Source organism: Eleutherodactylus coqui, chromosome 9, assembly GCF_035609145.1.
Source record: "Eleutherodactylus coqui strain aEleCoq1 chromosome 9, aEleCoq1.hap1, whole genome shotgun sequence".
Classification (NCBI taxonomy): Eukaryota; Metazoa; Chordata; class Amphibia; order Anura; family Eleutherodactylidae; genus Eleutherodactylus; species Eleutherodactylus coqui.
In genome coordinates this window covers 156,574,458-156,597,991 of record NC_089845.1, presented here as the reverse complement: position 1 = coordinate 156,597,991, position 23,534 = coordinate 156,574,458, and the positions used below count along the sequence as shown (strand labels likewise).

General features: G+C 49.1%; 1 long non-coding RNA gene across 1 annotated transcript; it reads right to left on the bottom strand.

Annotated features, from left to right (window-relative positions):
• Nucleotides 1-521: 521 nt before the first annotated feature.
• LOC136578881 (uncharacterized) lies at nt 522-2,620 on the bottom strand. The gene is made up of 3 exons (XR_010786674.1): nt 2,310-2,620; nt 2,069-2,224; nt 522-1,359 (listed from the first exon to the last, which is right to left on the bottom strand). It is a non-coding gene; the product is annotated as an uncharacterized lncRNA (long non-coding RNA).
• Between the last annotated feature and the right edge of the window lie 20,914 nt (nt 2,621-23,534).

Sequence of the window (23,534 nt, the reverse complement as noted above, 5' to 3'; positions counted from 1 at the left end):
ACCCTTCCTATAATCCAAGAGGGAGTATGGAATGGGAAGAGCTAAGCGCGCGGGAGGATTTGACCCATCTTCCGCTACTGTTCTGCAACACCCTCTTCTCGTAACCAATTCAGAAAGAGTTTCTGGAAACGGGTTGAGGCTGCTGGAGAAGACAAGTGCGTGTAATGATAATTAGAGATGAGCGAGTATACTCGGTAAAGGCAATTGCTCGAGCGAGCATTGCCTTTAGCGAGTACCTGCCCGCTCGAGATGAAACGTTTGGGTGCCGGCGCGGGGGAGCGGTGAGTAGCGGCTGTCAGCAGGAGGGAGCGGGGGGGAGAGAGGGAGAGAGAGATCTCCCCTCCGTTCCGTTCCCCCCCCTGCAGCTCCCTGCCCGCCGCCGGCACCCGAACGTTTCATCTTCAGCGGGCAGGTACTCGCTAAAGGCAATGATCGCTCGGGCAATTGCCTTTACCGAGTATACTCGGTCATCTATTATGATAATTTAAGGTGTGTGAGTACAGTGAGAAAAAGACAGAATATGGAGTTATAACATGTAAAATTTATTAACAGAACAACATAATAAAAGCTTTTTTAGCAAAATAACTATATATGTTTAATATATGTTTAACCAATAAAAAATGTTAAGGTCATAAAACTGTAAAAAATCAGTTAAAAGTTATTAAAGATTTTCATAACGACGATCATGCAATCCGACATTGCCATGAGAGGTATTGCTTGGATCCCTGGGGGCCACATCGGGTGCAGACATTGGTGGCGTTCTAAAACTGGAAGCCTGCGTCGATTGTGTGGCCGGTTGGGAGTACCCTGTTGCTTGCTGAATGTACATCGTATTAATAGCCTCCATGTAGGGGCTACTCTGTATATAGTGGCCCTGGAGATGAGGCTGCAAGACTGTACTTGGCATGTGTAGTGGTGTGGGCAGCACGCTGTATTTGCGCATGTCTATGCTGATCTATTATAGCGTGCAGTTGTGCGGGGGAATTTGGTGGCGTCGCCATCTGCATGAGGTATAAAATGAACCCCTGTGTTTCCTGCCACTGATCTGCAGGGATCTCTCTCATATGAGACGCGACCAGCATCCCAAAACCATCGCAGCTATCTCTGGCTGCCTGCAGCTGTTGAAGAGATTCCAGGACCTCCCGCTGCAGTTGTATAGTCAGGGTTGTAGCTTCCTGTTGAGAAGTTGCAATGCGACGCTTTGGTGGAGCTGGCGTTGCAGTGACCGCTGTTCGCCGCACTGTTACAGCTGCTGCACTTGTGGATGCAATAGGCTCATTGTCTGTGGGCGCTTGTGGGGAACGTACAGCTTCCGTTAAATCGTCCGCATCACTTAGTTCCTCCAAATTGTCAGAGACACTGTGTGAGACACAAACAATATCCATAAAAAACCAGTTCTACCCTTGCTACGCTTATCAGGTAAGTCTATCTCACTGACCCAAGAGAGAATACAGCCTGGAGACAGTCTGTGTGGGTGGATAACAGAGGGCCAGATAAGAAAAGCTGAGTAGTGCTATTTAACATATTATCTTTGGGGGTGGAGATAAAAGGCAAGGAACAAAAGGAAAAAAAAAATGTCAGTAGACCATTGTGAGTACGTATCTGCTAGTCCCAAGAAAAGACACTGTCAGTTATTTAACTTTGGACCATTTTTTTTCTTTCCCAGCCGTCTCCTGCCTTGTTTCTCCAGCACACCCCTGAACATATGTTACATGGCCCTACCAAGCTCATCTTATGTTAGACTCTCATTTAACCCCCAACGTATACTGTCTACCCTTGCCCCCGGTTGGATTCTATGCTAGTTGTTAGGGATAGACATAACTGATAAGCCTCTAGATTTTAGGCAATAGTAAAGATTTATCAACAAGCCCGATCAAACTTTTTTATGGAGGGAAAACCCCAAGCAAACACAGCTCTGCTATTCCGAAGCCATGACACAGTCAGCACTGCTGCACCCATGTCTTTGGAATAGCAGAGCTGTTACCGGATCCAAAATATACAGTATAATCACATAGAAAAAGAAATGTACAACTTCTGAAAAAAAAAAAAGGCAAAAATTGTTACTTACGGACGTGTTCCCATAGTCCGGCTGATGTAAAGCAGCTTATCATAGTGTATATATTTCCTTTTTCTCTTCCCTGAACTTCCGCTCCGCGGGACATTTTGGTACTCCTTTTTAAATTGGTCCCTGGCACTACGCCATTTTTTTTTTATATGTCATCCACTGTAAAAAAAAACAAAAAAAAACCAATTCACAATTTGGAAATTATTTTCTATACAAACCAAAGTTGTGAATCAAATATACACACATAGACTAGTCTTCTTGGCTTCGTCAGCAGAATTCCATACCTCACCATGAATTTGGACCGCCAGCTCTGCCCACTGGCGATCTCTCAACATCCTGTTGCTGTATTCTTCGCAGTTTGTATCCCAGATGGCCGGGTAATCTTCCATAAGGACCACTAGCCTGCCCATGTCAGCCATCTCTGCTTTGTTCTTTGTCCTTGTCTGCAGCAGCAAGAAGCCGCCCTGTGCTTCCTCCACTCCCACTTCCTGGTTGTCCTGGCAGCAAAATAAATAGAACGCCCACAATCCGTCCTCATACGCTGTGCGCTGCGTGTGGAATGCGTTTAAAAACGCATCCATTGAAATCTATTGCCATCTCCTGCACCGGATCCGACATGAAATAGAACATGTCGCGTTTTATTACCCGGCGCGGAAATACGCGGTTAAAATACGCTGGTGTACATTGCTGTATACAAATGAATGGAATTTTAGAACTGCGGATGCCAGCAGAGTATAAACGCTGCGTGCACCGCAGTGAAAATCCGTTCGTGGGAAGGAGCCCTTAGACATATCTGTTTGCATAAGAACGTTTTTCACCGCCTCTGTACCTAGTTCGTGCTCGATATTGGTGTATAACGAGACGATGTCGAATGTGCCCAGAATTGCATTAGGGGTAACATGAACATCCTTTATTTTAGACAAGAAGTCCGATGTGTCCCGTATGTATGATTTAGCGGTACATACATGTTTGCGGAGGATAGCATCAAGAAACCTTGAGGAATTGTTAAATAGTGATCCTCGACCCGATACAATGGGACGTCCTGGCGGGTCCACGAGGCACTCGTGTACCTTTTGGAAGAATAACACCGGTGTAATGGGGTGTTTGACCAAGAGGAAATCGTACAGTTTCCTGTCGACGACGCCATCCAAGAGGGCGTCATCTGGAACGAGAAAGTTGGATCAGTTGAAAGTCGAACCTCGTAGGTATCAGTATCGTTAAGTTGGCGCATCCCTTCAGACATATACTTGGGGGTCTCCATAATCACCAGGGCACCCCCTTTGTCCGCCGGGCGGATGACAATAGAGTCATCTATACTTATCGCCTTCAAAGTAGACCACTCGCTCTTAGTTAAGTTATTACTATGTGGTCTGTATTTATGATACTCGAAGTTGCGCAATGTCCTTCTGAATCATACTTTCAAAGGCATCCACACTGTGGTCAACAGTAAGACGGACAAAAGTACTTCTGTTGCGCAGTCCAACCTCCCTCGATGTGAAACCATCACTAATAGGCTGTTGTACTGTGGAAAAATACGTTTTAAGACGCACATTACGGAAAAGTCTTTTGCAGTCCAAGTCCACCTGAAACCAACTCAAATCAGGCATTGGACAAAATGATAGTCCTTTGGAGAACAAGTTAGACTGTTCCATCGTCAATACCTTAGAAGAGATATTAATTATCAACGAATGTTCCTCTGTTGCGCTCTTGCTCGAGTCGTCATCCGTTGACCGCCTTTTTCCTGACCGATTATGCTTCTGGCCGCCCCGTCGCCTTTGTCCTCTCGGGGACGATGTATGTTGGCCGCAGTCGGAGGGCGTGTCCCTAAAAAAGAATGGTTAGATCGGGTATCCATCGAAGTGGATGCCCCGGAATCGTCGGCAGAATCCGAGGTATATGTGGTTCCTGAATCGAAACCCCTTCGCCTAGGGTTACACATCCTTCTAGAGCCCTACTGTTCTCGTTTCATGAATGTAGAATTATCAAACCGTGGTCGCATTGGGTTCTTTATAACCTGTCAGTTATAAACAGCCCCTATTTTGTAATCATCTAGATCGCGTTGCCACTTTCTCTTCTTAAGTTCCATGTCCTCTTTGTATCTCTTAACAATGGAATCACACTTAGCTTTGTATTGGGACTGGGGGGACTACCCCTTACCTTAACTTGCTCCGAACCATAATAATAACCATAATAATACCAATAATAATAATAATAAAGACACAACATAGCTTGCTGGCATTAATTTTGTGGGAAGGCCACAGCTTTATTAAATTTTATAAACCGAACATTATTAAATTTCTCTCCTATATCTTCCCATGCCTAAAACGTTCTTGTAAACATGTTAAAGTCCAGGAATAGTAACCAGGCGTGAGAAGGCCCCTGAACGGCCTGTAAACGCCTTCCTTCCCCCAGCTGGCATGGAAAGTTCAACTACCGCCACGAAGGATGCAGCGTAACTTTACGCTGCACTCCGCCCCCCCACATGCCAGCGACAGAGCTGCCTCCACCCCATCCTGAAGTCCTGAAAGGAATGTGTCCATTCCGATATCACTGAGGTGCACCCCGTCGCACCTCATCATCCCCGGCTCCCTCCTCTCCAACTCCCAGTGCCTCACTGCTACCCCACCTAACGACCTAACAAATTTCGACATTTTAAAATTAATGCTTCTCCTCACCCTCTCAATGGCTTCCGCGTCCCTCGCTTCTTTCCAAAATCTTCTCGCAACGATATCTGACCAAACTAGTATAACATTTTTAAAAAACTTCTTAAAACGAACCATATCCTCCTTCATTATCCTTCATTATCCTCCATTATCCTCCTCCAATCATTCCCTCCGGCATGAATAACTAAAATCACCTTCTCCGGAGACCATCTGCTGATACACAGGATTTCGTGGAGCAGCCTGGCCCATTGTAAACCCCTAACCCCGTGCCATCACACTTGTGCTTCTTGTACTCCCAGGTTCGCACCCACGGGCCTTGCCCGCGCTCTTTTCTCGGCCCAATATATATAGGAATGGCCGACCAACCAAACTGTCCAGCCTGATTCTGTAAAGGAAAAACAAAGAAAGCACCAAACGCACCAAACCAAAATTATTTACTCAGGAGTTATTACAGTACCCTCAGATCCGGTCGGACATAAGACCTGTAGGCCTCCGACCTCCACCGACCCACCCTCTTCACCTCTTCCCCTTTTAGGCCGCAAGCAAAAGCTAACGTCGCTACGCCAATTCTAAAAGAATGCGTGCCGAAATCGCTTGGCTTGAAGCCTAGCTTAGCCAGGCATGCGCGCATGACTGCCCCGAACTGAAATTTCGTTAACGGAGAGCCTGACGCATGCGCTAACAGAGGACCCGATCCTCTGTGCGTTTTCATAAAGTCTCTAAGCAGGGCTACTGGGCACCATCCGGATCCTATAGCTGCTATACGCAGCCACTCGCCTGCGCCATAGACGTCCGTTTTGGACTTTCTGATGCAGATTTTCACGTCCTGTTCACCGAAGAAGACGTCCGCAAAAAGCAGCCCGCCCTGTCTCGTCCTGCTGGGGGATACTAGCTCCCCCAGCCGCAGCGCCGCGAAAAAAGCCAGCGAAAAAGCTGCCCGAAACAACGCCACCTCCTGGTCGTTACTGCAGACCAAGCCCAACGCTTCCAGCATTGCTCCCAATAATTCAAAGGTTATAGGCCGCCTGCCGTCTCTAGACGACTTCTCCTTCTTCCAGCCCTCGACTATCTGCCCAAAGACGAAATCTTTGGTTACATCGCGTGCGCCATGGAGTTTGAGCAAAAAGGCTATAGCCGTCAGATGCTTCCGCGCCGCGTCCGCCGACGCGCCCCGTTTTCGCAGGTCCGCTAACATATCTAGCGTCACTACTCTGGCCTGCTCTCCGTCGAGCAATTGGCCCCCTGCTGCCGCTATCCATGTTCTCCAAATATTATTATACCGCTTCCATGTTGATTCCGCCACTGAGTTGCGAATCAGCATTAGGAGCTCTCTTCTACTATCTCCCACAAGAAAGCCGGGCAACGTACCCCCTCGACGTCCGCCGTCGGGTGCAGCTCCCTGAAGCTCTCCATCTGGAAACGAGAGAGCGTCAGCAGTTCTATTAAGGATACCTGGCACGTGTCTTGCCTTCAATTTCACGTTAAACTGCAAACATCTTAAAACCAAATGGCGAAGCACCGCCAAGACCAATAAAGATGAAGAAGACTGCTTGTTCACAGCTCTGACCACCGTCTGATTATCAGACCAAAAACAGATGTTTCTGTTTTCCAATCTCGCTCCCCATATCTCCATGGCCACCATCAAGGGGAAAATTTCCAGTAGCGCAATGTTCTTCACCCACCGTCTGGACACCCACTCCGCCGGCCATGGAGCATTACACCAACTGTTCTCCAGTATGACTCCGAAACCCCAAGCGCCCGACGCATCTGAAAAAAGGGACAACTTCTCGTTCGCCACTTCCGTCGCTTGGCAAATCACCTGACTGTTGAAAGTCTGGAGAAAAATCTGCCACACGTGTAGGTCCGCCCGGATACCTTTTGTCACTCTGACGAAATGATGTTTCTCTCTAACCCCCGTCGTTGCCAGCGATAGACGCCTAGCAAACGGGCGGCCCATGGGAATGACCCGACAAGCGAAGTTCAGCAAACCCGTCAAAACTTGAAACTGATACAGTGTAGCTTTACGCGAACTGCCAACCGTCTCCACCGCTTGCCGCAATCTAACCACTTTATCCTCCGGCAGCTGAAAGAGCATTTCGCTAGTCTATCTCTATGCCCAAGAAGGTGAGGCACGACGAAGGACCGACCGTTTTTTCCCGCGACAGCGGGACCCCCGCCTTCTCCATCAGGGCCTGAAATGACGAGAGTAGAAAGCCGCATATTTCTGACCCCGACGGCCCGACAAACAGAAAATCGTCTAAATAATGCAATGCCGATGAGATGCCCGTCTCGAATCTCAACATCCATTCCAGAAAGGAACTAAAGACCTCAAAATAGTAGCACGAGATAGAGCAGCCCATAGGCAGGTACATGTCCACAAAATACAACCCGTCGACACGGCAACCCAGCAGATGAAAACAATCGGGGTGCACCGGAAGCAGCCGAAAGGCTGATTCAATATCCGCCTTTGCCAGCAGAGCTCCGGGACCCGCCTGCCGTACCAGGTCTACCGCCCAGTCGAAAGACGTATATGACACCGCAGTCTGTTCTTTCGAGATCCCGTCGTTGACCGAATCGCCGGTTGGGAAAGACAGGTGATGGATAAGCCGGAACTTGCCAGATTCCCTTTTCGGGACCAAACCCAATGGAGAAACCCGCAAATTCTCGAACGGCGGCTCCCTGAAAGGACCCGCCATGCGACCCAATTCTACTTCTTTTAGCAGTTTATCCATCACCAAAATCTTGTTGTCGCCGGCCGATTTTAAGTTGCGACTAAGCGTAAGGGCCGAAACCGGGACGTGGGGAATGACAAAACCAGAGGTAAAACCCGCTTTAAGCAGACTTGCCTCCTGCTTCCTGTGGTACCTGGCGAACCACCAATCCAGGTACCGGACGCTCACTGGGGTTGCTCCCAGCCGCGGGCACGCCTGGAACAGTCGACGTCTTCTGGCGTCTAAAGCAGCGCACAGCTGCATGCGCTCCTCCGCAAAAGGAACACTCATGCCGAAATTTGCATGAGGCAAGGAACCGGCAGTGGCCTTCATTGAAGGCCCAACAGGAACCTGAAGGCTTGTGCACCACAGGAGCCTGCTGTCCTGAGCTGGCTCCTGTGGTGGTTCCTGGAAAAAACGTTTTGGGAGGTTTCTGAGCCAGGATTAACTGGATCCAGGCGTCAGTCGCCATCGTAGCCCAACTGACATTCTTCACCCCGGAAATTCGTCTACGAAAATCCTCATCGTAACGCCACCAAGCCGAACCTCCGTGCAGCTTGTAGGCGCTGTGTATGGTATTGATGTATACCAGTAGCTCCGGACCTTTCTGCGGATACTGCTGACAAACAACATGCGCTAGAGTCAGGATAGCTTGTAACCAATTGCTGAATGTTTTCGCGATTTTAGGTTTTTTTCACCACTCCGTTCCGAAAAACGTTCCTTATCAACCGCGACATGCTCCACAGACAGTAGCGACCAGATATCCACGTAACAACCGTTCCTTATCTTTTCCAACACTTCTTCCGCGAGGCCCATACCCAGCGCGGCCACGCCACAAAATAGCGAATCCGCAAACCTCAAACCATCTTTACCAAGCTCTTCGCTTGTCCCGCTCGCCTCCGCAGGCGCAGACCCGGGTGCGTGAGCCAACAAACCAACCTCGGGCGAGCCTCGGCTCCCCGGATGAGCATAGGACACTGGTAGTCCTTTTTTATCAAACTGTTTCACCAGCGCCTTTAGCGCTACCATAAAATCATTACCACCGGGCGATGCAGTGCCCCAGACTTTACCACATGCTGACTCACCCGCTCTGTCATCCTCCGGCCTGGCCAGGGGATAAACGGGGGCGGGTGGTCTCATCCCGTGAACCATCGGACTCTGAGCCGCGTGTTGTACCTGAGCCCTGTTGTGGGCGACACCACGGTTTTCTGGGCTCCGTGCGTCTGAAGCCCCGCAGGCTGCAATCGCTTCGCCTTGCCTGCCGCTACGGCCGGCTCGCCTACTATCTGCGGAAGAAGCCGGGAACACATGAAAGGTGGACCGCGGAGCCCAAGCCTCTACCACTTGGCTGCTACGCCCGCTGCTGTGCATACCCGCTTCTGTACGCTTGCGCTGCCCCGCGTGAGGGGTTCTACCGCAGCTGGCGCATTCATCGCCTGAAGATGGCGCCGAAGAGCTAGATTGTGCATCTCTTCCCGCCCTTCTCCCGCCTGCTGCACCGTGCCCCGATAACGCTCGCTCCCCCCTGACGTATGCTCCCAGCTCTGCCTCTTCCTCCCTAGCATCCATGCGAGGTACAGTAGGGCGATAGGCATTTTCCCTCGCATGGCCCCCCCCATAAGACCCTCTATATGCTCTTCCTGCTGCATGTGCCATATGACGCCTGCTGGCAGCCGCCGCTGCCTGGGATGCTGCATCCCGCTGTGCTATGGGAGAAAGCCCGCGAGCGGCCTGCTCCACGCTGCTGCTGCTACTTCCCGCGCTACTTCCACACCTCCTCCGGTCCGGGCTGTAAGGGGACTCGCTCCCGTAGCCCCCGCTGCTCCTGCAGAAAAATAGTGCCTCTCCGCCGGGACTACATCCCGGTCGCGTATCCCTCCGTCCTCCACTAGCGCTGCTCAAGGGCTGCATCAGCTGTCCCACTGCCGCCTGTCGGACAGCCGCGGGGAACCCCCCTCCCGCGCTGGACTTACCACCACCGATCGCCGGCATCCCAGTAAGTCCCGACTCGCTTGCTTGCGGCGCTTCGGCGCCGCTCCCACGTGCGCCCCGACTGCGCCTCCGTCCCTTGCGCTGCGACCGCGCCAAACCGCTCCCGCCGACTTTTTTGCTTGCCGGGCTCCCTCCTCTTCCCCCCTTCTTCGCGGCTGGACTTGGGCTCAGCCTGGCAGGGGGGAGCCGTCTTCTAATGGGTCTTCCGCGGGGCTCCAGGGCAGGAACCGGCTCCGGGAGGTTTCTTTCGGCCCCGGCTTCTCCTGATGATGCGGCGCTCACTTCGGCGGCCATCTGCAGCAGCCATTGCGGTCCTTGGCTGGCCACCGCGTCCTTTATTTGTTGCATCAGTTGCTCCATGCCGAACTTGCCGTGTCCTCTGTCTTGGGTCTTCGGTCTTTGATACTTGCAGTGTCTTCTGTCTTGGGACTTGCCGGGTCTGCTATCTTGGGGCTTGCCGGGTCTTCTGTTCTGGGACTGCAGGGTCTTCTGTTCTGGGACTGCAGGGTCTTCTGTTCTGGGACTGCAGGGTCTTCTGTTCTGGGACTGCAGGGTCTTCTGTTCTGGGACTGCAGGGTCTTCTGTTCTGGGACTGCAGGGTCTTCTGTTCTGGGACTGCAGGGTCTTCTGTTCTGGGACTGCAGGGTCTTCTGTTCTGGGACTGCAGGGTCTTCTGTTCTGGGACTGCAGGGTCTTCTGTTCTGGGACTGCAGGGTCTTCTGTTCTGGGACTGCAGGGTCTTCTGTTCTGGGACTGCAGGGTCTTCTGTTCTGGGACTGCAGGGTCTTCTGTTCTGGGACTGCAGGGTCTTCTGTTCTGGGACTGCAGGGTCTTCTGTTCTGGGACTGCAGGGTCTTCCGTCTTGGGACTGCAGGGTCACTAGTCTTCTGATCCGCAGGGTGTTAGGTCTTGAATCTTGAGACTTGCAGTTTTAAATCCAGGGTTTTTCTGAGCTTCGGTCCATGTGTCTTCTCCCTTCTTCTCCTCGTGGACTGCCGACTCCTTCCCTTCCTTTCTCTGCTTCCTCTACTCAAAACCCCTCCCCCGGTCGCTTCTTCAATTAACCCTTGCTATACCCTCTCGCCCCCCAGTCACTAGCCCCTTCCCTATGCGGTCTGTTGCTTCCTAGACCATTCCTGTTCGCCCAATGCATCTGATAATTCTCGTTCAAACCTTTTAGCTGTTTCAGCTGCAGAAATAATTTCCTTATGTAGGAATTCTAGATTCAGCAGAATCAGGTCGAACGTATACTTATTCGATATCGCCACAAATTTTGCACAAAATTCCTTATTGTCCGCCATTAAAGTGGGGCGTACATGGGGTCTTAACCCCCTCGGAATGCGTTTGGCCGCATAATAACTTTTCAGAGTTGCAGCATGCAATTGTAGTGAGATATGACGTTTCAGAGCCTGTTCATGTTTCCGTTGTAAAGATCGCATATCCGGAGTATCCAGAAATGCTACGTCAGTGGTTGTCCTGCAGAGAATGCTATCCGGCTCTGCAGAAGTATATGTGAACGTGCTGGGCCACCCCGATACTCCCACATCGGGGGTTTCAAAACCACCATCTCCATCCAAATGTGCATGCTGTGTTGTGTCCATAATGTTATATAGAGAATTATAGTCAATCAGCAGCACCAAAAGAGCAACACTGGGGCGTGGCCTAGGATATCAGGAGATAGGAAGCACAGGCTGAAGGCTCCAGCTAAACCCCAGCCAAACACCACTTTAACGGACACCCACGGACACCACTCACCTCAAATGGGGCGTCTGAAGAAGCCTGGAGATCGGGGGCACTCGCAGGAGATGATTCAGGGCCCCTGGACGCCTTTATAGACCACATTCCGCGGCGGCCCGCAGCTCCGGAGGCGCCTCAGATGGCACCGCCACTCTGGAAAGGGGGAGGAGCCTCATCTCCACTCGGCGCCGGAGCTACTGGGACGACTGCTCGGCAGCTCAGCTCACCCCAGGACACCCACAGCAGCCTGGCAGACCCCAGAGACTGGAGCTATTCAGCTCCACAACCACAAAGGCAGCCCAAACCGGCGAGAAGACAACCAAAGCAGACTCCGTCAACCGCTACCGGCGCCATCTTAAAGAAAAAGCTTCCAGCTAGGAGCACAAAAGCTAACTCCCCAGACCCCTCCCAGGGCAGAAAACAGCCCGCAGTTTGGCCGATAATGGGACGGGGATGTCAACCAGGCTCCAGGGGGCTCTCCGGCAGTCAACAAGCGCCGACACAGAGCGGGGAGGCAAGTGCACGGGCCTAAAGATGGGGGAGGGGAAAGAATGAGCACCACAAGATATGCAGGACTTAGACGATGAGGCTCACTCCCGATCCCCACCACGAGTACGTCGCGGAGAGGAGACCTCGCACGAACCCCAGCCCAGTGACGGCCCAAGAGCTATCTCACATGGGAGCCCCAGAGACACCTCTAGCTCTACCGCAACAAAACCCGTGAGGGGACACAATTCTCATGATTATGCAAGCCCTACCTCATCATCAGGTGCAGAAGAGGACGATGAGGAGGACATTGATACATGGGATTGGAAAGCCCACCTTAAAAGCATTCCCACTAGAAGTGAAATAGACGCCTTACTGACAAAAGCAACAAGCTCACAAATGCAAGCTATAGAAGCATTACAAACTGAAATAAAGCATATCGGCCACAGAGTCGCTGACACAGAAGAAGCACATACCGAACTCCAGTCGCAGCTCACTGAACATCATAGCATTCTGCTAGATCACCCCTCGCAGATTGCTAGCATATTAACTCATCTGGACGATATGGAAAATCATAACAGAAGGAATAACATCAGTATCCGCGGCCTAAGCGAGGAAGTGGAACCGGCCCGCTTGGAACAGTGGGCAATCAAAAGCTTCGGCGATAAACTCAACAGACAAGAAGACAACCCTGTTGAGATAGACAGGATCCACAGAGCCTTAGGCCCTAAAAGCACAGACCCGGCCAGACCGCGGGACGTCTAATGTAGGATTTATTTCTACAAAGAAAAAGAGGAACTCTTGCGAAAAATCAGGGAGACTGGCCCGCTAACCTACAAAGACAGCTCTCTTCTGGTACTCCAGGACTTGTCAAAAAGGACACTTCAATTACGAAGAGCTCTGAGACCAGTGCTGACCGCTCTTAAGGAGAAAAACATCCCATACAGCGGGAAGAGAAGGTAACACCGCCATCTTCAGGGGCCTCGGGGACCTTCCGAGGTTCCTAGCCAAGTTTGAACTTCCTCTGATTGCATTACCTGACTGGCCAAAAGTCGGGGCTCCGGACCCGCTGCCTCCAAGAGAAGCCTGGCAACTGGTTGGCCCCTCAGGGAAACATTGACCAGAGGAGAAAGGGTCTCCCTCTTCCAGAGGTTCTTTCCTCTCACACCATCTGCCTATTTGCTAATGGCGGAATTATCACCGCTGTGGTCCGTGGATGCCTTATTGAAACAAAACCCTTTGACGGGTTCAGATCTAGAAACCGGGGTTTGGGGGCGCTGTAGGCCATGTCCTGGTACAGACCCCCCCAACCTAGGCCAGCAGCACGAGTTGCTGCACTCAAACTACTCTACTTCCGTAGCCTTACTTGCTCTTTGAATTAACACAGGGGGCAAGGCCTTCTTGGCCTAAGACCTCGCCTCAACATGTTGCAGTTGTTTTGTCTAACTTTCCCCCCCCCCACTTATTCTTTCTCTCCCCCCCCCCCCCACCACCACCTTTTAACCACCCACGGTCTTCCTCCACCACACCCAGGGGTCACCCACCCGTGGGCACCGGCGATGTCCCCCCCGACTACACGAGATGGCGTCATTAGCAGTGAGTTCCTACAACGCTAGAGGCCTAAACAGTCCTGGTAAGAGAAACCAAATCCTATAAAGTTTCCATAAGAAGAGAGTGATGATAATTTTCTTCCAGGAAACTCATTTCCCAACCACAAATACCCCGAGCTGCCACAACCGATACTACCCATATTGGTACCATGCCCCTCACCCAGACCGTAAAGTGGGAGGGGTCTCCATAGCATTCCATAGATCATTAAAACCTCAAGCTCTGGAAATAGAAAAAGAAGATGAGGGGAGATATATATTCTTAAAACTAAAACTGTTAAACAACATATACACCCTCACTAACTTTTATTTTCCTAATCAGGGACAGGTTTCCTTCGGCTCCAGAGCTCTTCGGAGATTGTCAGAATTTGCTGAGAATTCGATGATCGTGGCCGGCGGCGACTTCAACATCCCCATGGATCCACTCCTGGACACCTCCTCTGGGCGTTCCTCGATCTCCCACTCGGCTATCCGCAGACTTAGGAAGATGCTGGTGAGTTTACACCTTGTTGACCTGTGGAGATCCCTCCATCTGGCCGACAAGGATTTCAGCTGTCACTCGCGGGTATATAATACATACAGCAGAATTGACTACATCTTCGTATCACATAAGCTCCTAGATGGGTCCCCCAAATGTTCCATAGGACATTTCTTATGGTCAGATCACGCCCTATACTAGGAGAACTTAAACCCACAAGACAGGATTACAGAAGTTTTAAATGGAAACTCAATGACAACCTTCTTAAAGACCCCTCATGCCTGGCTGACATAACAAGGACAATAGAGGTCTTTCTAGAGGCTCATACAACCGACACGACCCCAGCACCAATTAAGTGGGAGGCCTTAAAATGTACCTTGAGAGGCGTATTTAAAAACTAGACTTAAAAAAGAAAGATCAAACAACCTCAAACAGCTGTTCCTGGAACTAGAGACACGCGAGACGGCCAACAAGGCTCATAAGTCAGAGATATTATTAACAGAAATAATAGACATTAGACATAAAATTCTAGCCATACTGGACGAGAATACCTTATACATCAGGGATAGATTCAGGGCGGGCTATTACGAGTATGGCAACAAGAGAGGGAGGTGGCTTGCAAGGGCCTTACGCCCCCGAACCCCCCAGACGAATGTCATGTCTATCTCGGCTTCCTCCGGGAACGAGGTCCACGCGCCAAGCGAGATCTTGGAAGCTTTCAGGGCCTATTATTCCAATCTTTACAACATCCCCTGTTCCGAAGACTCGAAAGGGCCCCCTCAAAAGGAGAAATTGCTCAGTGCTTACAACAAAACATACACACAACCATACCTCAAGCCGAGGCGGAATCTCTCGAGGTGGACCTCTCTCCTGAGGAATTATCCTAGGTCATACGAGATCTGAAATTAGGGAAAAGCCCTGGCCCTGACGGCTTTACACCTAGATTCTATAAACCCTTTGGGGACTAGTTGGCAGAAATGATGTTGGCCGCATTCAATGCAGTATCTCGGGGGTGCCCATTCCCCCCCAGGCCCTGCAGGCTAACATTGTGGCAATCTTGAAACCAGGGAAGGACCCTCGCTCGTGCAAAAGCTATATAGACCCAGCTCTCTCATAAATAGCGACCTAAAATTTTTTTCAAAAACCTTGGCAAACAGATTAAACCCCCTCATCCCGTCCCTTATACATACAGATCAAGTCGGGTTTGTGCCTGGTAGAGAAGCCAGTGACAATACTATCAAAACTATCTCCCTAATCAACAAAGCTCAGAATTCCGGTACCCCTTTGTTCCTTCCCACGATAGACGCAGAAAAGGCCTTTGATAGGGTGAAATGGACCTTTCTGGAGTCGGTACTGGGGGGGGGGGGGGGTCTAGGCTCAAGGGTCCTTTCCTGGATAATGTCTCTCTATAGCACCCCCTCTGCATGAATCAGGGTCAACGGCCTCTTGTCGGCACCTCTCCAGATTCGGAATGGCATCAGGCAAGGCTGTCCCCTTTCCCCTCTCTTATACATACTTGCGATGAAGCTCTTGGCGGAAGCTCTGATGAGGAACCCAGATATTAAGGGGATGACGGGGGGAGGCAGGGAGCACAAACTATCCATCTTCGCAGATGACTTACTACTGTACGTCACAAGCCCTAGTACCTCGATCCCTGAGATTAAAATGGAACTTGCCAGATATGGGAACCTCAGCAACTTTAAAATCAATCCCCCAAAATCAGAAATCCTAAACGTATCTTTGTCAATCCCAGAGGCTACCCAGATGAGCGGGTCACTTCCATATACGTGGAGGAGTGACGCAATAAAATACCTGGGCATATATATATATCAGCTGATCCACAAGACATCTTTAATCTAAACTATAGACCGTTACTATCATTATTCGAGACAGAACTAGAAGGCTGGTCTAAATTGCACTTATCATGGTTTGGGAGGATCAACTCCCTTAAAATGAATATATTGCCCAGGATTTTGTATGTCTTCCAGACTGCACCATATGATATTCCCAGGAGTTTCTTCACCATACTACAAAAGGCGTTAGCAAAATATGTATGGAAGGACCTTAAACCTAGAATTAGCTACAAGATCCTAACTCGCTCTAGGTCATCCGGGGGAGTGAGCCTACTGGACCTCGAACTATATCATAATGCAGCAATAGGGAAATGTATATTAGACATATTCCACCACCCAGATAAAAAAGCATGGGTGGCCCTGGAGTTAGATCAAAATAACATGAACCTAGAAGGAGCCTTTTGGATCCCAGGGAAAATAGATTGGAAAGGGCAGGGGGTGTTCCCCTTGGCGCTGCATCTAATAAGAGCGTGGAGGCGAGTTACTAGAAACAGTAAGATAGCAAATGTACCCGAACCCCTGACACCACTCACAGGAAACCCCCAAATCCCGGCCACACTAACAGTAAAGACACTGTCCATTCTTCCGGACAATCCTAAACCACTAACCCGAGGGGTGTGGGGGTCAGGAGGTATGCGCCCACTGAACGATATCGCTGGAAACCATAGACTTAAACCAGGTGCGTGGATGCAATATTTACAAATCAGGAATTACTTGAGCTCGCTTGAGGAGTCCAGGCAGCTAAACTCGAACCTAACCTCATTTGTGGAAATTTGTACGGCCCCCATCCTCCCGACCCATGTGATGTCTCTGCTGTATGGATTGTTACTCGACGGTAGGCAGAGGGAGTCGAGCCTGCTGTGGGAGACAAGGTGGGAGGAAGCGATTGGGAGGCAGTTCTCCGAAGAGCTCTGGAGCAAAGCATATAAGCTTTCCCACAAGATGTCTATATCAACTAAGGCCCAAGAACTTAACTACAAGATTATCTCACAGTGGTACAGGACCCCGGAGAGACTCCATAGAATCTTCCCTGACGTACCGGAGGAGGTCTGGAGGTGGGTTCCATGTTACACATATGGTGGTCATGCCCGCTAATCGCTTCGCTCTGGGGGGACATCGCCGGGCTATATAATAAAATGTGCAGGTCTTCCCTTGTCTTGTCCCCTGAGATTGCCGCCCTCTCCATGCTGCCAGGCACTATATTGCGAATCAAAAAGGTCTCTTAAGACACTTCATCATGGCTATGCGCCTAATCATCTCACAGCACTGGAGACAAATAGGAGAGATCTGGAGATCGATATGGGTAGAGGCTATGGAATATATCAAACATATAGAAGAACTCAGGATTTCAGACTTAGAGCCCGATGCACCACGAGTGGCCACAGGTGACACCTGGACCGTCTGGATAGACCTTAAGGGATCACCATCCTTCCGCACATGGCTGGTCGACGGTTCATTATGAATGCAAATATACTGGGGGACCTGAGGCGGAAACGAGCATCTACCGTCAGGCATCTACTGTCAATAAGCTTGACTTCAAGTCGCGCATACATGCAAATGATGTAAGAAGGTGGAGGAAGACCACACTCTTTCCCACCCTCCCCACTCCTCTCCCTTCTCCCGCATCCCCCCCCCTATTTATCTTCCCCTACCATTTCTCTTTTCACTTCTCTCTCTTCCCTCTTTTCCTAGCTCCCCTCCTAGGTTTAAAGGGGTTGTCTCACGAAAGCAAGTGGGTCTATGCACTTCTGTATGGCCATATTAATGCACTTTGTAATATACATCGTGCATTAAATATGAGCCATACAGAAGTTATTCACTTACCTGCTCCGTTGCTAGCGTCCCCGTTGCCATGGTTCCGTCTAACTTCAGTGTCTTCTTGCTTTTTTAGACGCGCTTGCGCAGATGGATCTTCTCCCTTCGGCTGGTCTTGGAAGCATCGGTGTTTTGGCTCCGTCCCCTTGTACGCGTCATCGCGTAGCTCCGCCCCATGACGTGTGCCGCTTCCAGCCTCCTGATTGGCTGGAATCGGCACGTGACGGGGGCGGAGCTACGCGATGACGCGTACAAGGGGGCGGAGCCAAAACGCCGATGCTTCCAAGACCAGCCGAAGGGAGAAGATCCATCTGCGCAAGCGCGTCTAAAAAAGCAAGAAGACACCGAAGTTAGACGGAACCATGGAGACGAGGACGCTAGCAACGGAGCAGGTAAGTGAGTAACTTCTGTATGGCTCATATTTAATGCACGATGTACATTACAAAGTGCATTAATATGGCCATACAGAAGTGCATAGACCCACTTGCTTTCGTGAGACAACCCCTTTAACTTCTCCCCCCCCCCCTGCCCTATTCTGATGTTAATGTCTGTTAATATTTGTGTTTGATAGTTTATACAAAATACCTGCATTGCATTACTCCAACAATTTGGGAGTGTTTATATAGTTCCACTGAAGGCGTACGGGGGCGTGGAGGCTACCGGAACCCCCAGCAATAACTAATCACGATGGCAGATAAGGGGACAAACCAGTGGAGAATTGGGTGGAGGAGACCTGAAGTCGGGTAGACCACACCCCAATGGTAGCAGAATCCACATTTAGACCCTCCGCAGATAACCACATACGGCTCACCAGGTTCATGTCCCCCGAAATTCAATTTCATTTTCAGTTGAGTTTTCCTCGGTGGCCTCCCTCGCCTCCTACCTGCACAACAAATGCCAAATTGTTTCACTTTCTTTAGGCTGGGTTCACACAGGGCGGATTTGCCGTGAAAATTCCGCGCAGAATTTTGCCACGGCAAATCCGCCTGCGGCCGCTAATCTTGGAATTAGCCAGCCATGTGGCCAATACGCTGCGGTAAGTCAGGCAGGAACCTTTAGAATATGCAGCATGTCTGTTTATTCTTTCTTTCCGCTGCCGCCGCGCTCTCCTCTATGGGAGCGCCGGCCGCAGCGGAAGAGCGAGCGGCCGGGCCGCTTCAAAGTGTGGAGGAACCTATTACACTCGCCGTGCACGCCACCCGGATCCTGGACACACAAAGATCTCAAGGAAATAGAAGATGAACGGCTTCTATGGATAACAGCACAGGCTTCCAGGAAATGATTGAAGAAGATAGATCACTTAATTTCCATTATTTATTCATAGAGAAGTGCCCAGCATGAACAATAGCAGAGCGACGATTCGACAGCCATGGGGCTGTCTTTGTCAAGCTCATATAACAGCAGTGTAGTGCCCCATATATAGTAAAATACATCCCCATAAAATCACTGTGTAAGGTAACTCACCTGTATCCAAGGTGGTGCGCGCCCATCACGGCTCTCACAGACCTCGCGGCGTTCATACTGCTCAATCACGCATAACCGGAAGTGCGTCATGTGTCCACATCAACTATGGGCGGAAGTATCATAGCGTTTTGAGCAGCGCATGTGCCGGCCATCACTTAACTTACCGAAGCACTGCGCATAACTGGAACTCCAACCAGAAGTATGTCATGCCAGTACTATGCCACTAAGGGCAAGAAAAACCGGAAGTGCCCCAAGATTAAGCCATATCAATATAGAAAACAGCAAAAAAGAGAAAACACATGATATATATATATTTTGGTGTGTAACATAAAGGGACATATATATGTAACATATCCACATAACTATACAGTTATTAAATGTCTGCAGACACAACCCATATATATATATAAAGGATGTGGTTCCACTGTATATGACTGGAACTCCAACCGGAAGTATGTCATGCCAGTACTATGCCACTAAGGGCAAGAAAAACCGGAAGTGCCCCAAGATTGAGCCATATCAATATAAAGAAGCAGCGAAAAAGGGAAAACACATATGTATATTGGTGCATAACATGGAGGGACATATATATGTAATATATCCACATGATTACACAGTTACTAAGTGTCTGCAGACACAACCCATATATGTAACAATGTGGGAGAAGAAACCTATATTTGAAAATGTAGAACAACGCAATCAATGTCCCCAAAGTGTGTCATACGTAAAAGGACACAGATTTAAATAGGTACTACAGAGTAAAATTTATATATATTCTGTAGACTGACATATGTTCCATATTGTCCCAGAAAAACCATATAGGGTTATATACAAGACCCTGATCTCAACCCCATAATATTTAATGTAGTGGAGTAAAATGGAAAAAAAAACTACATTCCGCCATTTTTCAGTGCGTCTTGTTTCTACGGCGCACAAACTGCAACAAAAGCGACATGATAACTGTATTCTATGGGTCGGTACGATACCAAACTTATATAGTTTGTTTTTACTATACTATTTTTTTTTTCATAGACATTTAATTTTTTTCAATTATTTTCTGCCGTAATCTTGTGCGCTCAATAACTTTATCTGTCGACGTAGTTGAGCGAGGGCTCATTTTCAATAACTTTATCTGTCGACGTAGTTGTGTAAGGGCTCATTTTTTGCATAATGTCCTGTAGTTTCCATTAGTACTAATCTGGAATACATAAGACTTTTTGATCGCTTTTGATTGCGTTTTTTCTGGGAGACAGGGTGACTGAAAGTGCATTTCTGGCATTCTTTATTTTTTTTTTCGGACGACGTTCACCGTGCAGGAAAAATAATGCGCTACTTTGATAGATCGCATCACAGAAGGGGAAATCAAGAATTAAAAACAATCACAGAAACTGGCCGTTACTTATTGAGTGAGGAGTGCATATAGATGCATCCTCCTCTCACCATGCAGGTAGCTGACTACCAAATGGAGGAGCCAATAACACCTGTGAGGGCACCGATAAAAAACACCCACTCACACTGCCTCCTGATAATGAGGGGGGTGGATGCTTGGCGTATACTCCCTCACATAGTGGATACAGGGTGGCAGACCATTCTGATAAATCGGACTTTTACGGACACAGTGATACCAAATATATATTTTTATTTTATTATTTAGTCTTTTTAATTATAGATATGGCAAAAAGGGGGGTGATTTAAACTTTTTTTACTTTTTTTTTTTTTTACAATTAAAAAAACTTTATTGCTCGTTTTTTCACTTTACTTTTAAGTCCCCCTGGGTAACTAAAATATGCGATACTTTGATCGCTCCTGCAGTATGGTGTACTGCTATAGCATTACGTCATACTGTATTCTGACAGGCAGCCTATCAAGCCCCCCCACGGGGATGGCTTGATAGGCAGTCTCTCAAGGCAGCCCTGGGGCCTTTCAGAAGGCCCCCGGCAGCCATGACACCTGCACGACTCCCCCGATCACAGCGCGGGGGGGGCCGTACGGGACCCCCGAATAGCGTTTGGGGGCTGTAAATGCCGCTGTCAGAATTGACAGTGGCATTTTAAAGGCTTAATAGCTGCGATTGTCCGAACGGCTGATCGCAGCTATTGCCCATGGGTGTCAGCTGTACTGATGAACAGCTGACGCCCGCGCTGTATGCAGAGAGGTCGCCCCGTGACCTCTCTGCATACATACCCCGACGCTCCAGGACATAATGTACATCCTGGAGCGGGAAGGGGTTAAAAGTAAAGATGAGCGAATATACTCGTTTCGAGTAATTACTCGATTGAGCACCCCGATTTTCGAGTGCTTCTGTACTCGGGTGAAAAGATTCGGGGGGCGGGGGGAGGTGTGGCAGAGCGGGGGTATCAGCGGGGAACAGGGGGGAGCTCTCTCTCTCCCCCACTTACCCACGGCGCCCCCCGAATCTTTTCACCCAAGTACGGAAGTACTCGAAAATCGCGGTGCTCGAGTGAAAAAGGGGCGTGGCCGAGTAGGTTTGCTCATCTCTAGTTAAGTCATTTTAGAGTTCAAACAGTGAAGAGGTTTCATAAACAATTTGGACTATGCTTCCCCAGTGAAATCTACTTAAACATAAGTTATATAGCATTATGGGGTTAATGTTCTGGGCGGCGGGTACTTAGGGAAGTCGGCTGTGACCGAGAAGACTGATCCCCCTGCTGTTAACCCCCTTATATGCCTCGATATGTAAAGGTTACACAGAGGGCCGATGGGTCGCCATTTCCTGATCTCCGGGCCTGCCATGGCATATGATCACTCAGAATAACAATAATCCATTGCAATATATCATATGATCTTGGGTTCAAGCCCCTACAGCAACATAAAAAATATGTGTTTTCCACTTTTTTTTAAGAAAAAAACCCTTTTAGTATCACCACGTCTGTACTGACCTGTACTGAGCACACTATTTATCCTGCATGGCAAACACTAAAACAAAAAAATTGACCCAAAGTGCTTAACTTTTGCTTTTCAAAAAAACCACGATCAAAGTAATCAAAAAGGCCATTTGTACCAATAAAAACTACAGCTAGTCACACAAAAAACAAGCCCTCACAGAGCTCCGCCCACGGAAAATAAAGTCACGGGACTTTAAATGCAACGATGCAAGGAAAAGTAATTCAAAAAATGGATTTTATTGTACAGAAGTGGAAAAACCTAAAAAAATGATCTTTGGTATTGTAATTGGCTCAATGAAAAAACGTATCAAGTCATTTTAGGGCGCTTTCAGACGAGCCTTAGCGCAAATAAGCTCGCTGCAGAGCAGTATATTTGGGCATGAACGATGTTTGAAGGGCGCGTAATCAGCGTGTTGTGCACTTGTCAGCGCTTATTACTGTACTTTTTGCGCATGCAGGGACGCTTCTCCCTGCAATTGATTGCCTATTAAGTAGGGTTGGGACATTGATACAAAAATATCGATAGTCGATAGTATCGACTATCGCTGAACAAACTATCGATTATTGTAAAGTATCGGTGGAAAACTATCGATATTTCCATATATCACCTTTTTTAATGGTATATAAAAATAAAACAGTGTTGGGTTAATAAAGCAACAATCAACAAAAAAATTATAGTTTTCTTTTAAAACTTTAAACGGTTGAATTTCTTATAAACTTCTAACTATTAGGCTGCATTCAGACGAACATATATCGGCTCGGTTTTCACGCCGAGCCGATATACGTCATCCTCATCTGCAGGGGGGGGGGGAGAGGATGGAAGAGCCAGGAGCAGGAACTGAGCTCCCGCCCCCGCCCCCTCTCTGCCTCCTCTCCGCCCCTCTGCACTATTTGCAATGGGGAGAGGCGGGCCCGGGCGGGGCTAAGTTCCGAGAATTAGCCCCACCCACCTCTTCCCATTGCAAATAGTGCAGAGAGGGGGCGGGAGCTCAGTTCCTGCTCCCCCCCCCCCCCCCTGCACACGAGGGCAACGTATATCGGCTCGGCGTGAAAACCGAGCCGATATAAGTTCGTGGGAATGCACCCTTAATAACAGGAAAATATATTAAAGTACAAATGAGAATAAACAATTACAGATGAAACATAGAATTATAATGAGGTCTATGAAAAGCAGTCTTTTATCATTGGCCCCAATAATCGTTGTCTAATGAGACAAGAAATATTAATTTGCTGCCTGCTCTCCCTTCACATGACCCGGAGTGCAGAAAGATGATTGGAGGTAAACACACTGATACAAGGTCCTGCCAGCTACAAGGAGGCCAGAGGATGGACGCTGGAGCTGACGGGATGTGAGCGTGATCTCTGTGTGTTTGTAGGGCTGCGTGTCCGGCATTTTTTCAAGTTGCCGCTGAGGGACCAACGGTCTCCATGGCAACTTGTAAACAATGCAGGGCCTGGTAACGCCAACGCAGTGCCCCTAACACAATTGTAATTGCGTTAGATGGGTCTCCTATCTTTTCTATGGGCACTGACATGTCGCGTCTCCTTTTCTGGATGCGATCTTCATGGGTTCAGCGCAGTCCTCCATCTGCATGTGGAGATGCTCTCATTTAGAAAGCATTGCCCACAGCCATCGCATTAGACGCAAGCGTTCAGAGCCCACATCTAACACAATGCACAAACACATGTGAAGGAGGGCCGAAGACCCCACTTTTCTGAGAGTCGTTTTGCCTGGAGCAAACCTGATTGGTGACAAA